Consider the following 18678-nt stretch of genomic DNA (forward strand, 5'->3'; position numbering starts at 1 on the left):
CGCCTGCTGCGGCCGGTCCTGGAGTCCGTGGCCGGCGCCTCGCGGCCCTACCGGGCGCGCAGGCGGGAAAGGCAGCGCTCCTGCCTCTCCCCGGCCGCGGGCGCGCCGCGCTCCCAGGCGGTGCAGCAGGGGGCGTCCACATTAACCAGTTCGTTACACTACAGCGGTGGTCCTCAACTTCTTGTACCAGGACCCGCATGTCAACATCAGTGCCCCCTCCCAGCCCGCTGCCCCCTGCCCCAGTGTGTGGGGCAGCCCCTGCAAGGCTGCCCGTCTACAAGGGAAAAGCCAGGGTTTCCCGCGCGCCGCGCTCCCAGGCGGTGCAGCAGGGGGCGTCCACATTAACCAGTTCGTTACACTACAGCGGTGGTCCTCAACTTCTTGTACCAGGACCCGCATGTCAACATCAGTGCCCCCTCCCAGCCCGCTGCCCCCTGCCCCAGTGTGTGGGGCAGCCCCTGCAAGGCTGCCCGTCTACAAGGGAAAAGCCAGGGTTTCCCACGTTTTTCTCCTTTAAAGGAGAATCCATTTTTAAAGTTTGTTCGCCACCCTTTCGTATGTCTTTGTGACCCAGTTTTGGATTGTGACCCACAAGTTGAGAAACGCTGCGCGAGGAAACGTGAAAGTGTGACTGCTAGCCGCTGGGAGAAGCGTTGCCAGGCGGGTCAGCCCTGAGAGCCTTTTGAGGGTGCTGCAGGTGGCTGCACAGTCATGAGGTACGCAAACACAATTCACAAGGTAGACCCTGAGTTTTCAAATAGCAATCCATAGCTTTAAAAACACCCTGCCTTGTTGTGGTCTTTCTGAGCCCTTTGCAGCAGAATTGCTCTAGTAGTTTTCAGTAGCGATAAAACAAGTGAAAGCTAAGAGCTGGCGTTTTCCAAAGGGTGCCTTGAGCCTGGGGAGGAGGCCTTGAGTCTACAAAGGTTGAGAACCACTGGCCCAAGCACATTGGCATTCACAGTAGATCCAACCATGCAAATTTACCCCTAGGGTATAGACAGGCATTGTGCTTCACACACCTCACAAACCCACATAACAGGGGAGGGTGTTGCTAACCTTGCAGAGGCTTCACTGTCAAAGCCTCTGGGGGGTGTGGAGAAAGGGGCAGATTAGGAGAGTCCTTCCCAGGGCTGCCAATGCCTCACACCCTGCTGGCAGCACCAAAGTCACCTGTTTACTGCTTGCCTCTCCATTGGCTCCTTCAGCCACTGCCACTTTATTCTTAAGCTTTTTTAGACTCAAGGCACTCCCTACAACTTTTCTAAATCTAGCAAGCAGCACCTTCTGCATATGTGACAGAGGGAGTCCTTCCTTTTCCCCATACAAGGGAGACTTGTATCTTCACCTTTGCCTCAATGCTTAAAGCCCAAGAAGAACCTCTTGCCCACCAGAGAGCTCAGGGGCAGGGGTGACACTTCCTGTATCCTGTCCATGTTGGTGGCATTGCCAGTCTAGGTTCTCAGGAGGCCTGCAGCAGCAGCAGCCTCAGGGGGTTCTTCCTACCACAGCCACTTCACAGTCCAGCCCCACATGGCATCTCCCGGAAAAGGAAGCATAGTAGGATATTTCCACCACTTAAAAAGATCGCATGGCACCATGGTCTGGGGTGTGCATCACACGTGAGGCACAGGGCTGGTCTGAAGCATGTGCTGCGTGTGGTGTCCATGCCAGACCAGTCTTGCGCACTGGCTTCAGCACATGGGGCAGGACTATGGGCCTGATCCAGGCCAGCTCCAGATGCAGCGCACAGGGCCAGTCTGGCACAGGTGCCACATGCAACATGTGCCCCAGACCGGCTCCTAGAACTGCATGCAGAGTGCACCGACTCCAGCCCCAAGTGCCAATTGCAGCACATCACCCAGCTTCAAATGGCATGCAGTGTATAGGGCTAGGCTGGAGTACATGCTGCATGTGGCATGGCACCCTTGCCCAGGTGGCACTCAGGGGAGTCTGTGGGCCTGGTCCAAACTGGGCCCAGATCCAATATGCAGGGGTGGTCCAGCACAGGAATCACATGCAGCATGCACGGGCTCCAAGCCCCATACTATGTGCGGCCCATACCAGACAGGCTCTGCCCACCACATGCAGCATGTGGCACTGGGACCAGCATGTGTTGCATGTGGTGCACTGGTCCCAGACCCAGACAGCACTGTAGGTTGGGCGATAGGACTCCGCAGACCAGAAGGAGGTAACATTTTGGGGCAGTTTTGCCATGGTTTGTGCTATAAGCCACTTGAACAGCTGTATGCTCGCTTTTTGCAGTGCTAAAAAAAGTGTACTTAGCACTACAAATGCAACACCTGTTCATAGCCCTACTCAAACCTTTGCCTAGATACTCAAAGCCCAAGAGCCACCCTGTGCTGTACATCACCTATTACCAATGGATTCACTTAGTACAGGTAAGGCCTGGGATAAGCAGATTTTTTTGACCTGCAAGAAGGGCATAGGGTATATGGAAATTGACTCTTCTACATTTTTTTAGTGATGACATACAAGGACTTGAAAAGTTTTTGAATTGTTCTGTTCTAGTATATTTTTATTTTAGAAATTCATGGTGGAGAGGGTCTTTCCTCCTTCCCCCCACCTTTTTGATCTAGGCTTTAGGACTCTGGCTCTGTGTACAAAGAAAACTGAATTTGTAAAAAAGAAGAGATGTAAGAACCAATGATACAGTGTGTCCAAACTCTATTTGGAATGCCTGGGTCTCGATTACAGATGTCCAGGGGACTAAAAGGTAGGATGCCAAATTTCTCTAGTGTGTACAGAACTTCTGAAGGCTGAAGAATGATAAAGAAATAATATCACCACAAAGCCAAAAGAACAATATATGGGCGCTTACAGAAAAGGATTTTGAGTCAATAAACTTTGTTTTTTTAATATCTGAGCACCTTCCACATCAAATCAGTAGCAGTATACCTGGTCAGCATCATGGAAGTTCTGACATTTTCCCCTTCAAGGTGTCAGAACTCTGCTTTGGGTAGGTTTTTGTATGTTTGGAATTAAGGAGATTAGAGTGGTCTGGGAATTAGATGGATATTTACATCATACCCCTTGGAACATGGAAAGTAAATCTGAAGGGGGGGGACTTTGAAACATTTCCTAGAAACTGTCAGACACAGGTTTTGCCTGATCTCCTATGGAAAACTGGTATAGCAGAATTCTAGCAATAGACTGCCCTGTCTTCGGTTTTTCAGAACATAAGTGCTATACTGGCTCAGACCAATGGTCTGTCTAGCCCAGTACTGTATCTGTGACAGTGGCAAGTAGTAGATGCTTTAGAAGAAGAGTAGTATGACATGGGCATGTGTAGCATAATCTAGACACATCCATCATGCCCTCTCTGGCATCAACTAAAATTGGTTTAGGGATGTCAGACACTACATCCTTAATTATTCTACTATATAGTCCCCAGTTTATCTGTCCTCCATGAATTTGTCTAATCCGTTTTTGAACCTAGTTACATTATCTGCCTTCATAATCACTTTGGGATCAGGTTCTACAAGCTGACTATGCATTTTGTAAAAAATATTTCCTTTTTTTTTAATTTTAAACCTGCCTCCTGATAATTTCAGTGAGTGCTCCCTACTTACTGTATTCTGGGATTCAGTGAATGACCTATTTCCTATTCACTCTACTCTCACCATTCATTATTTGTAGACCTCTTATCATATCTGCATGCCCCCCATTTCCCCTTCCCCAACAGGCTTCTCCTTCCCAAACTGAAGAATCCTGGCCTTTTCAGTCATTCCTGGTCCATAGGCTACTCCATACCTTAATCATCCTTCTCTGTACCTTTTCTAATTCTACTACATCCTTTCTGAGATGTGGAGATCAAAACTGTACACAGTATTCAAGATATGGGCTCACCATGGATGTATACAGAGGCATGGTGATGTTTTCAGTTCTGTTCTTAATGATGTCCAACATTTTGTTGGCTTTTTTAATCACTTCCGTGTATTGAGCGAATGTTTTTAGAGAACTGTCTACAATGAGTCTAAGGTCTCTTGTCTGAGGTATAACACCTAGTTCAGACCCTAGCATTGTGTATGTATAATTTAGGTTATTTTTCCCCATGTGCATTACTTGGCATTTGGCAACAATTAAGTTCATTTACTACTTTTTTGTCCATTCAATTTTGTAAGATATTTCTGAAACTCATCAAGGTCAGTTCAGGATTAGACTACCTGGAATAATTTAGTGTTACCTGTGAACTTCATCTGTGTTTTCACTATTCATTCCCTTTAAAAAAAAGTTGAGCAAAACTGGCCAAGGGATCTTTGTCAAAAGATTTTTGAAAACAAGCATATTGTATCAACTAAATATCCCTTGCCAACATGCTTGTTAACACCCTCAAAGAACTCTAGCACATTGGTGAGGCAGGATTTCCCTTTACAAAACAAAAAAAACGCATACTGAGTCTTCCCCCGTACCTTGTATTTATCCACGTGACTGCTCATTTTATTCTTTATTAGGGATTCTAACCATTTGTGAGGAATAGAAGCAAGACTCAATGGTCTATAGTTCCCAGGATCACCTCTGGAATCCTTTCTGAAGACAGGTGTTTTGTTGGCAATGTGCCAGTCCTCTGGCAAAGAACCCATTTGTAACAATAGGTTACTTATTATTGCCAACAGTTATGCAATTTCACATCTGAATTCCTTCAGAACTCTTGAGTGAATGCCATCTGGTGCCAGTGACTTACTAGTGTTTAATTTATTGATTTGTTCTAAAACCTTCTTTATTGTCACTTCAATTTGATCCAACTCTTTGGATTTATCTGCTAAGAAGAATTGATTTGGTGTGGGAATCTTCTCAATATCCTCTGCTGTAAAGACTGATTCAAAGAATTCATTTCCCTTCTCCGCTATGGCCCTCCTGTCGTTTTTACACTTTGGTCATCTAATAGTCCCACTGACTCTTTTCTGTTTCCTATTTCTGAGGTATTAAAAAATCTTATTATTATTCCACATTTTTTACAAGCTGCTCCTCAAAATCCTTTTTTGACCTACCTCACCATGCGTTTGCCAAATTGTGCATGCATTCCTGTTTTCCTCATTTAAGCATGTCTTCTACTTTGGGAATAAAAGGAAATTAAAAAATCTATAATTCTTGGTTCCAAAATGATACCTTTTACTAGACCAACTGAGAAATTGCAAAAAACCCTTTTGGAATAATGCCTTTTTGTCTTCACTAGCCTCCTTTACTCTGCTGTTAAAACCATGCACAGTTCTTACTAAACTCCTTGCTATCCTTTTTGATCTGCAGCATGCACTTTTTTATGAGCCTCTATTATAGTATTTATACACAGCTTTCAGGCTGCCCACTAGGTTTTGAGCTGCTTCCTGCTCCTCTCCTTTCACTGGAGGAAAGGCAGTGGGGAGATACAGGGTTACGCTGATGGTCCATTCCGCTCCCCCTCAACTTCTAAGAGTTGGCAGGGGGAGTGGGGGGGAACAGAACCATACGTCTGTGGCTGCCTGCAGCAGCATATATGATTTTGAAGCACTCCAATGGTAGGGAGTAAGGGGCAACAGGGGAGGCTGTAAATCTGTCTTCAGATGTTCAAATGTTCCATTTTTCTAATGCTGCTGCACTTTGAATGTCTGTGTGCACTCAATGAGATCGCTCTGTGTGCTTTGTCTCTGACTGGTGCTGTAGCAGTAGTGTAACTGAGGGGGACAACCAGGACACCAGCCCCAAGCATCTCCTTTGCCAGAGGTGCAAAAGCTGACCATGTCAGCACAACTAGCATGGCAAGAGCTGGTGCTGCCCCATGCGCTGGCAGCTGCCCCAGGCTTGGACCTGCCCTGCTAAGCCTTGGTTCTGCAGCCTCTTCACTCACTCCTGCTATTTGCTTAGGAGCTGTCTTTTGTGTACTTCTATACTCTTATGATCCTCCCACAGAAAACACCCAGAGCACACAGCCCCAAAACAAATGCTCTCTCAGAGCATCACCATCAGACAAGCAGACTAAAGTCACCCATATTCATCCACCTTCCAAGAACCAGGCACCAGACATACTCCTTTTCCTCCCCACACATTGAGATCCATTAATAACTGTCCTATTTGCTCTTCCTAGTTTGCACTTGCATGTTTCACCTTGGGATATGGGATCTGCATTGTCTAATAAGAGTGAGGCTTCATAGAATGAAATTCAGTCTTTGATGGGGCTGGGTTTGACATATTGATTGCTTTGAAAATTAGGACTTAGCACAAACTGCCATCAGAACCAACTGGGAACAAATGAAGGGACATGAGCACAGGCACCTCATGGAGATGGAAAGTGTTTGTTAAATTCTCAGTAACACCATTTTCCCAAGTGTATTGTGAACATTTATAAACATTTTCTGAGACCTACCAAGTCCTCCAGAGAAAGCAAAAAGAATCAAAATGGGGCGTTCTGATATTTCAAGGAATTGGGGAATGGGAGAGGAAGAGGCAAGAAAATAACTATTGTTTTTTAAGTTGCTTTCTTAATATACCATGAAGTAGAAGAAAGGGTCATAAGCCCAATTAAAAAAAATATCCCTAGAAAAATACAGCAACTTACATCCCAATTCTGCTGTGATTTGGTTCTCAGACACTGGGTGCATCTACAGTCAATGAATGCGACCCAATGAACTCCAGAGCCGTTTGAGGTGGAGAAAACTGCTCCCAGGAGCAGGATCTACATGTACACCTGGGACAGCAGCAATTTGAGCTGGGGTAAAGCAGCCTCCCCACACCTGGCTGGGTGCAATTTACACCTGCCATCGGCATCCATACGTTTTAGTGCAGTAAATTACACTGCTGTAAGATAGTACTGTCTCCAACAGTACCGTCTTATGACAGAGTTATTTAATTTACTGTGCTCTGGTACACATGTAAACGGTGATGCTTTAATTGATGATTAATCTAGTCTGCAGTAAAGCACACGTTTAAATGCACCCACAGTGTGTAATGTTAAGCATTTTGCCAAAGTCCTGGCAGGGTTGCGGGTTAGCATCTACAAACTTTCCCATCAGCAGTTCTTTTGCTGTCAAATATGGACATGACACTGAACACTGTGATGTCATAAAAGCAGGAGACATCATTAGGATTTGTGGGAGACAGGAGCAGTGGAAGTACACCCACATATTCTCAAACTGACTTTTCTGTCAACATTTGTTTCTATCCCCTCAAATCTTAATAGATGCACTCTACTTGCAAAAATTGCAGTCAGTGTATTAATGGGTCAGATATTTTTCTGAGTTAACCAGTAAACCAAAAACCAAAATATTAAAAAATGCTAAAAATATATTTTACTCTCCAATAACTCAAACATTACTAAAATGATTTTCCTCAAGCATTACAAAAATGCCAAGTGTCTTCGATTCTCCAATAACTAAAAAATTGCTAGTGATTCTCTCTCTCTCATATATATATGAAGAGGGAAGAGATGCATAAAAATCTCAGTGATTCCTTTATCACAGCAGCTCAGAAACCTAGCCATTGACATTGTGCCCTCCATCGCTCTACTAGAATACCTCAAAAACATAAATGAATTTAACTTCACAAGTGCCCCTCTGAAGTAGGAAAATCCTTTATCAAACACTGTCATAGTATTCAGGACACTTGAAATGGCATCGTGATGTTTCAGTATTTATTCTGGGCTTTAAACCCTACAAAATGCAAGCAGCGCCTGGAACCAAGGTTTGCAGCTTGTGCCCAGTTAAAATAAAAAGTATTCAGTTTTGGTCCTAAATAGTGGGTATGGACAGACAAATACAATTATACTATCAAAAAGAGAGGGGGGAGCTTTACTGTGTTTTAAGCGGATCCATTTTAACTGTAACTGTTTTGTGCCTCTGCTCAGTTTTAGAGTAACTGGAAGCAAAACTGCAGTAATCAAGCAGCTCTTTCACTCCTGTATAAATTTTCCCTGGCTTAGTTTCCCTACTACAGGATAGGGGAAAACACAGGAAGCCGGTACAATGGATCAACTGACATATGTTCATGTAAGTTCCTGCCCCCTGTTTAATTGTGTCATATAATTTTCCTATAAGGTGCTTTTCATACAAATAAAGAATATTTGAAAAGGAGTATGCCTGATTAAAAGCTTTAGTAATATGCTCTTTTTGACTCAGTAAAATAAATACCCCTTTGCATGTTCCACCAGGTGAACTTTGGAATTCAGTTCAAACTTCTAATTTAATCTGTTTGAAAATTGCAAAAGTCTCTATCTGAAGTATATATTTTAATTAATTAATGACACTTTAACAAGATGTAAAAAACAATAGCCTTTCCTGGGAAATATTTAATGGAGGACAAATTAAACATGAAAAATTTTAAATGTCAGCTGGCCAGAAACTGGCTGATTATCTCATATTTCTGGATAGTATTGAAACCACTGGAAAAAAAAAGAAAGATATAGAAACAAAGTGAAATTATAGTGTAATTAGATTTCAGAAATCAAGTCTTGATTTGTAAAGGATTAAATACTTTGCATGGATTTTTTAGTATTACTTAAAGACACCAGATGTACCTCATCAAGTAGCTATGGGCTTAGACATAGATAAAGACAGTATAAGCTTTCCCACTTGTACTCTTGCTGTGCCTCAACCCTGATGGAATATAACTCCGGGAGTGAGAAACTACATCAGTCCTGTCTTCTGAGACTGCCAGCAAGGTTTGCAGCTTGCGCCAAGTGTCATGGTTTTTGTGATGTGGATATATCTGCTGCAAACTGGACTGAGACTACCTGCTCACTTCATGTATTCCAGAAAGGAGCCATCAGATATCTTTTGATTGCTACTACTTTGGACTGGATTTAAATTTGCAATGACAGGGACAAGACTTTGTATCTGTTACTCCTTGAACATGTTTTTGCTGAAAATATATTATCCAGGAGAGGACAACCTTGAGTTTTCAAGGTAATACTTGTTCTTTGTATGCAGCATGCTGATTTTTCCAATGGCTTTTTTGAATAGCAATTGCAAACAAATCTTGGTAATCTTATTTAAAACAAACAAATTCCTCTTACCTCATGTCTTTAATTTGCTCCTTTTGTCTCTTATGTGAGAAAATGTCACATGATAAAAACTTACACTGCTTAAAAGGTTATCCATTCCTCCAACAGGCCTGTGAACAACTCAGTCCTTAACTTTAACATTTAACAAATTAGACATACCCTGGATTTGTCAGTGGGTGTGTATTTTAACATTTTTGAATGCTCTAAATTGTTTTAGCTTTTATTATTATCTATGGCAAGAAACCAGTAGAAATAACAGTCATCTGTATAATATGAGATGCATCTGTTCATTAGCTGAGATCAAGGGAGGGGAAGGACAAGTTCTGCCTGTCCTACTGCTGTTGAATAGGTAGAGATTCAGAATCTCTCTCCTTTAGGTAGTAAAGAAGATAAACATATTGTATTATCATAGTGCCTGGAGGGCTTCATTGAAATCAAGGCCCAATTGAACTAGGTGCTGTACACACTGATAGAGGCAATCCCCATCTGGAAGGCCTTACAGTGTTTTAGATGGATGGAGGGCTGAGGACCAAAATAACCTGTGATTGTATGAATACTGCTCCACCTTATACTCTTTACTCTGTAACATGCAGGCCACATCCAAATCATCCTAGTTTTTCAGTTGTAACATTTTTCAAGATTTTTTGACTGCTGCCTTGACTATTGCAATCTCATATTCACCTTTAATTTAAAAATGATGCCAAAGTAGTCTTTATTCATTGCTTCAGTTGTATTAGTCCTTTTCTTCTGGTTTCAGTTTCTCCACTGCATTAAGCAAAGTTATAATCCTTACTTTACCATGTGGCTTTTCTGTACATCTCCATCCAATCTTTTCTCTCCCTAGTCCATGACCTGACACTTCACTCTCAATGATGAACAGCCTTTTTACTATCTTACACACTTTCACCACTGACCCTTTTATGCATGAAACCTGTTCTCCAAATTAATCTTGCTGCCACCATTAATACTCTCCACCATGATGCCAAAAGCAAGTCACCCAGTGGTAGCAGCCACGCAGGTTGCACGTAAAAAAAATCTACGATACCTCTCAATGGTATACTTGGCTAATTGTTATTTATGTTTCCATAACTCTTTGGAATCCTAATAAAGTGTCAGGACTCCATTCTGCTAGACACTGTAGAGAGAAGTAACAAAGGCAACAGTCCTTGTTCCAGAGAGTTTACAGTTTGGATGTTAAAAAACAATTGGTGATGGAACAGATTACCTACTGATCCTTTGCTAAGATCTGTTAAGTGGTATGCTCTAGTATCCTATCTACTAATGCAAGTCTTCCTTTACAGGGATACTATTTCACATATGAGCTGTTGAATGCTCTAAGTTCTGCCACTGTTATCCTCAAATTTCTTGATTACTGCTGGGAAGAGTTGGGTCTGACTCTCAAAATCTAACATCACTGAAGTTCACACTTTCAATATGAATCAGGCCAACTGCATCTTAAAGACCAGGTGCCTTGTCACAGATTTTCTGTCTTTTACAAGCATTTCTCTCTTGCTCAGGCAGAATAACTTGAGCTGCAAGACTGGTATTCCTAGGAAGGGAGAAAACTATAGAAAATATACACCTCTGCAGATTGACACAGAATAACAATAACAAGTTTACATAAAAGCATGCATCTTAGCTCAGCCCTTGTCTCACCAGTGTCAGGTGGTGAAGATCTAGACAGAAAGGAAAAGGAAAAAAATACCCACCACCTTCTCAGATACTAGCAAAGAGTTGTCCAGATTCTCCCAGAATGGAAACACCTTTGGGTAACCAAGCACATTTGAAACATCATTGACATGTCATTGTCTTATGAGAAGGCAATGTAGTCACGTTGCTGCTGCATATTGCTGTATATACACAATTACCCTTTTGTATTACCAGCAGTATTGGGGGGGACTTTGGGGGCAGTGAGAGGCACCAGTGAGAGGCACCAGGGTTGGGGGAGGCACTGGGGGAGCATGAAGGGCACCAGCAGGGTTGGGGAGTGCTGCCAGGGGGCTTTTAATTTTAATAAAGGATTTTGGGGGCTTTGTCAGAGAATTTGCGATTTTTTTCATCAGGGAATTTGTGATTTTTATTAATCAGAGAAAATTGTTAAAATCCTAATTATACTGGCTGAATACACCAAGTCCTTGTGTGAATACACCAAACTAGTAAATTGGATAGATATCTCTAAATAGATGGGTATAAAGAGAACTGTTGTGGGCATTTCTGCAATGCTATCTATGATAGCTTGCATGCTGGTAGCAGGCTAGCACAGAACTCAGCGTGAATTGTAAAGCCCACCCAGGAAGCAAGATAATTTCTTGGACAGTCAGCTTGTACTGCCACTGCTTGACTGAGCTACTTGAAAGCTATGACAACAGTGACTGCAGTGACAGAATAGGTATATCATATGTATAGGGGCCTATCAAAATCTCAATTTCGCAAAATCCATGGAGTGGGGGAGAAAGTTACTGAAAAGAAAATGCTGGCTCCCCAGAGGGAGCCAACAGTCCTCAAGACACTGTGACAGCCTACTGAAGTGGGGAAGGGGGTGGTCTGCCCACTTGAAGGGCTGCCAGCCAGATGGATGCTGCCTCTTGCTGCTGATTGGTTGTGAGGGCTGCCTGTCATGTGGTCCAGCTCCTCTCTACCAATCAATAGCAAGGGTTGGGGCCACATGACAGGCAGCCCTCACAGCCAGTCAGTGGCAAGGGGCAGAGCCAGTCGGGGGGGGGGGCACGTCCCACCCATGAAGTGGCTGCCAGGCCCTACATTCTGCCTGCAAAATCAGGAGGCAGCCGCCACAAATTTGGTAGGTCGCCACCTATGTAGAATAAATGCTAACAGTGTATATGAGGTATACATCAATAATTTCAAGAGGAAGTAGAATATACAGAGTTTGAAAAGGAAAGAAAACACAGCTTGGGAATTACTTGCATGAGAAAAAAGAAAGTAGGCAGTTCTAGTCTGAGTTCTGTCTCCAGTCCAAAAGGGTTGGTAGGAAGACCGTTGCAGTGAGATCACCAAGCTGGTGGTATAGATTTATAGTATACACCTTTCATTTTGTTTCCCATTGCTAGTCAGAAGTAATTATTTGATTTCTTTTCTCATGAAGGCAACAATTAAGACCTTTTTTTCAGCATTTAGTTTACTGGTGAAAAATCCCGTAAATGCGTAACAGGACCTCTAGACCAATAATCATCAGTTATACAAGTCATTAACATTTCACTCTATCTTGGTGTGGTCATTTGAAAAATACCCATTTGGGTTCTTGTATCAGGTATGTAACAATTTAAGCATTTGCTAAAGTCAGAAGCAAGTTTTCTGACGTATGCTGTAATCTACTGTCTGGGGTTTCTTACTACGTATGGAAACGTTAAAAATCTTAAACTGGCCATCCCTTTCCCAGGGCAAATTAATTCAGCAAGAAGAAAATGTTGATGGGTCAGGGGATGGTGTCTTCACTTCCAATGTTTACTACTGTGCCGTCTGTATTTTGGAAGTAATAACTAAGAGGCTTGGTCTGAAATTTTAGATTATATTTCAATGCAACAGGCTTCCCCATGGCTGCTTAAGCTTCTTTCATGCATTTAACTCTAGCTGTACATGGCTTATTAGGGATTTACAGAAGAAACATATAAAAAATTCCCAAAACCATGTTGAATTTGCTCAGTTAATTTTCTAACATCTAGGCAGTTTGGATTCTGCTAGAAATGCTTAGCATAAGGCACTAAAAGTGAGTGAGGATAGTAGAGTCCAGCCCGTATCTTGCATTGTTCCTGGCCAGTATTCTGGAAAGTACCAAAGGCATTTCAAAATAAGATCATGTTTTAATCTCAGGGTTTATAGGACTGTTACTCTGGACTATCACCTTCCTGAAATGTCAAATCATTTCTGACAACAGTAATGTATGTGGAGCTCAGTGGGTGATGGTGCTAACACATTTCTGCTTTGCACCGTAAAAGAATCTTGCAAACTAGTCCACCGTTCATCTTCTGGAATGATTGTCACAGCAGGTAACAGTTTGCTCTGGGTATGCATGCACATACATATAGAGTATCAAGAGGCAGGAATCCCCTTATCTTTTCAGAGGGATTTCTCTACTTTTGTGCCTGTGAATTCTTATTTCCAAAACCTTTTCCATTCCTCATCTTACTGAGGAAGAACATTGATATTCTTCCATGAGGACAGCCTCACAACACTTTCCAAACACTAATAAGATCAGTCTTTTCTTAGGTAGGTATATTATGTGCATTTTAGAAGCAACATAATCAAAGTTGGATTTACAATCCAGGTAATCCAACTTTGAATCCTGTTGTGTTTACAATACAACTCTCTTCCTCATATGGTCAGATTCCTGGCCCTATTCTTCTTTAGTCTATGCTGCTTTCCATTAGCTTTTTCTTGCCTTTCTTAGTAAGGGCTTTCTTAGTAATTATACTTTCTTTAGACTCTTCCCCCAGCTTCCAACCACCAATCTCAACTGCCAGGGAATTCTCCAGGCCCCAACATCCCCTTGTTTCTCCCATTAACAGGACATCATAAAAACACATCTTGGCAACTCTGTAAAGCAGGGGGAGGAAAGGATGTTAGTCATAGATGTAATCACCTTTGGTTCATTTTTTTTCACCCACTCAAAAAGTATTTTATTTCAGAATTTCACAAAGCGTAGAAATTCTTCAACTCTGTAACTTGCTTTCCACCCTACAAGAACAAATAGGAATGGCAAGCAATATCTAAATGTGAAATCCTTTCATCCTTTATAAGAGCATTCTTTAATTCACTGGATTTCACCAATCCAATTGTGGATTTTCCTGTTTTTTATGCATGCCAGTTGTTTTCTTGGAACACATCAAGACAAAGGAATAAAAACCATTAGGCTAGGGACAAAAGTTACATATAAACTGGTTTAAGTGATTGGAAATTGGTTTAAACCTGTACACAACCTGTTCAGTGGACATAAATCACTTTCAAAATGGCCAAAACCAGTTAAGATAAACCTGGTTGGATGCAGTATCAGACTTAACTGGTTTAGATCAAACCAGTTTATGGAACTTGTCCCAGATCCCTTCCTGATTCAAGTTAACTCACAGTCTCCCAGAATCTCATGATGCTTTGCAGCCTTGGGCTATGCTGTCTCCTCCAATGGAGCAGCGATTGCTCACACCCCTGTTCCTTAGCCTGCTTCCTGTGGGTCAGCATATAAGAATGGGTGGAGTGGGGAGGGGTGGAACAGATCCCAGACCCCCCTAGCCAGGGTCTACACAGCATTGTGGGGGGGTGGGGAGGGAAAGCCCCTGTGGTGGGGGCTTTTTGACCGTCAGTAGCCCTCCCCCCTCCAAGCTGCTGATTGCTTCACTGGCTGCCACAGGATGAAGTCCTCCCAGCTGGATGCCTGACCTTGCAGCCCAGCATGGGGGCACCAGGGAGCCCCTGCATTGAGGTGCTTCCCCTCATCCCAGCCCAGGGCACCCCAGGGAACTGGGGGGGAGGAATTATTTCCCTCCCAAACCCCAGAGCTGCTTGCCTTGACTCCTGTGAGTCTCAGGCAGCCTCAGGGAGTGGAGGGAAGTTCTCCTGCTCCTCTGCATTTGGTGTTGCTGCGACTTGCAGGGCAGCAGAAGAACCTCCCTGTGCTCCCTGAGGCTGCCCCAGGCTATCCCTGAAATTTGCAACAGCTAAGGCAAGCATCTCTGGGGTTTGGGAGGGGAAGAATTCCCCTTAGCTCCCTGGGGCTGCAAGACCCTGGGCTGGGTGGGGGATCCCTGGCACACCCATGCTGTGCTGCAGGGGCAGGCACCCAGCCAGGAGAACTCCTTCTCCCTCCCTCTGGTGGCAGCAGCTAAAGCAATCAGCAGCTGTGAGGGGGAGAAATTCCCCCTCAGCTCCCCAGGGCTGTCTAGGCTGGGGAATGCTCCCCCAAAGTGAGCCAGCACCCAGACAGCAGGCTCCTTAACCCCCTATGTGGGGATGGTAGGGGGTTAGGGACATGTACTGAGGAGCCAATTGGGGACACTTGGCTGGGCTGGCAATGGCCAGTAGACTGGGAGATGTGCTCTAGCGCCCCCTGCCTACTGGCCTCGGTCAGTGCAGGCCTCTCCCTGCCTTTCCCAATTGAAAACTGAATGTCAGTTCAGTTGGTTATCGGTTCAGTCGCAGCTTAGAGGAATGCCTATATTGAACTGATTCTGCCTTGGGCTTTTTGAATGTCTATACTTAGCCATAAAGCCTATACAATGAATGTTAAATTGTTTTCTTTCTGCTATGTTGTCATTAGAATTTTAAAAAGTTCATGCAACAGAGGTATACATGCTTCAACTTTAAAACCCATTTGGGAAAAAGAACATAAATCTTCAGTATTTTCTTAAGTAAAATATTTTATTATCTCTAATTCAGCATTAAAAATAAGTGTAATGATTGCCAAAAAGCTTGCAGCATGAAGGATTGCACTGTTCAGAGGAAGCAACTGAAACATATAAAGGGATCTAACAAAGAGTAGAGGACATCAAAGAGCATAGATCATCTTTACAAGAGAGATAAGGGAGAAAAAAGGAGTCTCAACAGGGGAGAAGCAGTGTCTAGAATTTAAAGAAGAAACCAATTGCTAAAACTGCTCCCTTGGTAATTCGCCTTCTTCTCTTTGCTCTTACCCTATATTTGAGCCTTGGCTCACAGAGCTATACATTCATGTTATATAGCAATTTTAAATATACAAGTGTGATAGTTTTAAGAGGTAAATGTAAAAACAGAATCTTTGCATTGGCTGTTTAATGATGGCATGCAAATATCTGAAGGTTTAGTCCTACGTCACTATTATAGTATTACCATGGTAACTCACCAGGTTTGTGTTTTAGCTTGTATTCGAGTTCAAAGCTTATGGAAGTTGTCTTTTAGAAAGAGACATAAAGATTAGACTAGGGTGTGCAGTTCAAGGGGTCATGAGGAGGATTGTGTTTACTCATTGAATGCTTTCTGGAAAAAGACTTTTCTAGCATCTCATCAGCCCTACAATGCTAAGAGGGAAACTAAATCAGGAATATGAGCAGCATAGAAAGTCTGAAGGCGCTAAGACCTGGAAGACTATTGAGGAGGTAGTAAATGTATTTCTCTTTCTCCATTCATGGGGTTATTTTTTTATATTTGTTTTGTTTGAACAGAGATTCTTGTATACTATGGTCTGTAGCTTTTTTTTTTTCTTAAAAAGTCTTCATACCACAAGCCATATTGCTACCCTGCACCTAAAATGGATAGCCAAGGATGTTGGTGTGCTACTTAAAAAGAGCTATAAACTAGCAGTGGCTAGTGGCAAGACAGACTATTTAAAAGAGGATCTGAAGTCTATTTCAGTACAGAATCAATAGATGCTCGTAAAATCAGAATGATGTCATTTACGCAAAATACAATGACAAACTTCTGAGACAAACATTAATTAATTAATCTTAAAACTTCAGTAATTATAGCAAAATGTACAAATTACACACCACTTCACTGCTGGGGTTCAATTAAAATAGGGCCAAACAGCTCCAAATCCCATACTCCAAAGAGAGGGAAAAGAAAGCAGCAAACCACAACCACACTCCTTGCTTTGTAACATCTTATGAATCTGATGTCACTTCAAAATGGAACATGCTGCTGAATGGGAGATAAAGTCCTTTAAAAAAAGAACAGATGATAAAGAGAAAAGTGTACAGCAAAGCTGGTGTGTGAGCCCACTAGAACCCAACAACCAATTTAAAAAACAAAACAAAAAAAAACTTAGTTTGTAGTGAAGTGTTAAAGCATTACTGCAAGAGTGACTACAGAGAGAAAAGATCAGAAGGAAGACAGAATTTTTTAGGGACAGACTTACCTAAAAAAAATATCCCTAAGATTTAACTTAGGGAAGGGAAGGGTTAAAAGAGGCTCTAAATAACCAGCCTAACACTAATTTGTTATGGCAGTAAACCTGAATAGAGTTGATGTGATGAGGAACTGAAATTGCTTGCACGTTAACTCCATATGGTTAAGGGCTTAAAACCTTTCAAACCAAGTCTGCTCTGAGCTGTGATGTTGATATTGTTCCTCCCATATTTATTTATTTTATCAATTAGAAATATTTCTTTCAGACAGGGCCAAGCTAACTTGTTTCAATGTCTTAAATTAAACCAGAAATTAACTGACTAATGCTTCCAATAATGAAATGTTAATATTAGGCCTACACAATATTTAAAAAGTTCTGTATGATTTAAACATGCTCTTTTAACCATACTAACACAAGAAAAGAATAAATATGGTACTCAATGTAAAGCAGGGAGATAGATGGCCCAGTTTCTCAATCTGAGATTCATTAGCATTTCCTTATGCCACTTAGGTAAGAGACAAACATTAGGTAATGCTTTCCCTGTATTTCAGGCATGAGCCCAACTAGATAATTCAATCATTAACTTAACCAGTCATGGTTGATTTTTTGTCTGGATATTTAACATTAAAGAACAGCTCTGAACAGATTGTCATTAAAGATCACCAAAAGAACACTTGGCCTTCTGTAAAATACAAGAAAATCCATGTATTTCAACTATCACTCCTATCCGTTATTTTGAAGTTAAATTAGATAGCAGAGATATGATTTACTTCTTTGTCTAAGGCAACAAGCCATCTTTAGTAATCTGAAGAGAAAGCAACATACCAACTAATTGATGCTCCCAAAATTACAATCAATCTAGGGCAGGGCTGTCAAACAAACAGCCTGTGGGTTGTATCATTTGTAGAGCCATGTCATTTGGCCCAGGAATTCAGGGGAGAGGGGAAAAGGGACAGGGACCAATGCCAAAACCTAGCATATGAAGCACCATTAGGGATGAGTGTCAGCAACAGGGGTAAGCACTGGCTGCATTAACCCCTACAGCTCCCTGCCTCCCATTTGCCCAGCTCCTGAGAGAGTCTGGGGTCTGGATCTAGTCCCCAAGGGGTCTGTGGTTTAAATCTGGCTCCTAAGGTTAGGGACAGAAGGTACACATAAATCAGCTTAAGTGATCAAAGACTGATTTAAACCTGTAACAGAACAGAAGTTCAGTGTAGTTAAACCACTTTCAAAATAGCCCTGGGCTATGCTGTCTGCTCCAGGGGAGCAGGGTCTACCCCAACCCCTCTGTTCCGCAGCTGGAGCACTATTTCTCTGACTGACTAAGGAGGGGGTAGAGGTAGGGGAGCAGACCGCCACCTGACTACTACTGGCACAGGGAGGGGGGTGGATTGCCAGACCGCCAGTTGGATGCTGCTGACATACAGAGAGCGGGGAGCCTGCAATGGAGGACTGACTGCCCCCAGAGCCATGCTCCCTTCTCAGTCTCTGGGCTGGCTAGGGGTGGGGGTATGGGGAAAGAAGCTGGCACTGGGGCTTGACTCTGCCCTGAGAACTGGGACCCAAGAATCATGCCCCCTCCTCAGCCTCTTGCCTGGCTGGGGGTGGTGGGGGAAGCCTGCAGCAAGGGGGCTTCATTTTGCCCCTCCACCCCCAGAGCCAGGAGCCATACTACCTCTTGGCCTCTGGGCTGGCTGGGGGCAGAGGGAGAGGAAGTCCTTAGCAGGGGGCTTCGCTCCAACCCAGAGTTGGGAGCCGGGAGCCAGGAGCCAAGCCCCAGCAAGGGCTTCACCCCCGCAGTCCTCAACTGGCTGGGAGGCTGAAGAGGGTATGGCTACAAGACTCTAGCCCCACTCTG

The sequence above is a fragment of the Alligator sinensis genome, unplaced genomic scaffold, assembly GCF_000455745.1.
Source record: "Alligator sinensis unplaced genomic scaffold, ASM45574v1 scaffold933_1, whole genome shotgun sequence".
Lineage (NCBI taxonomy): Eukaryota > Metazoa > Chordata > Crocodylia > Alligatoridae > Alligator > Alligator sinensis.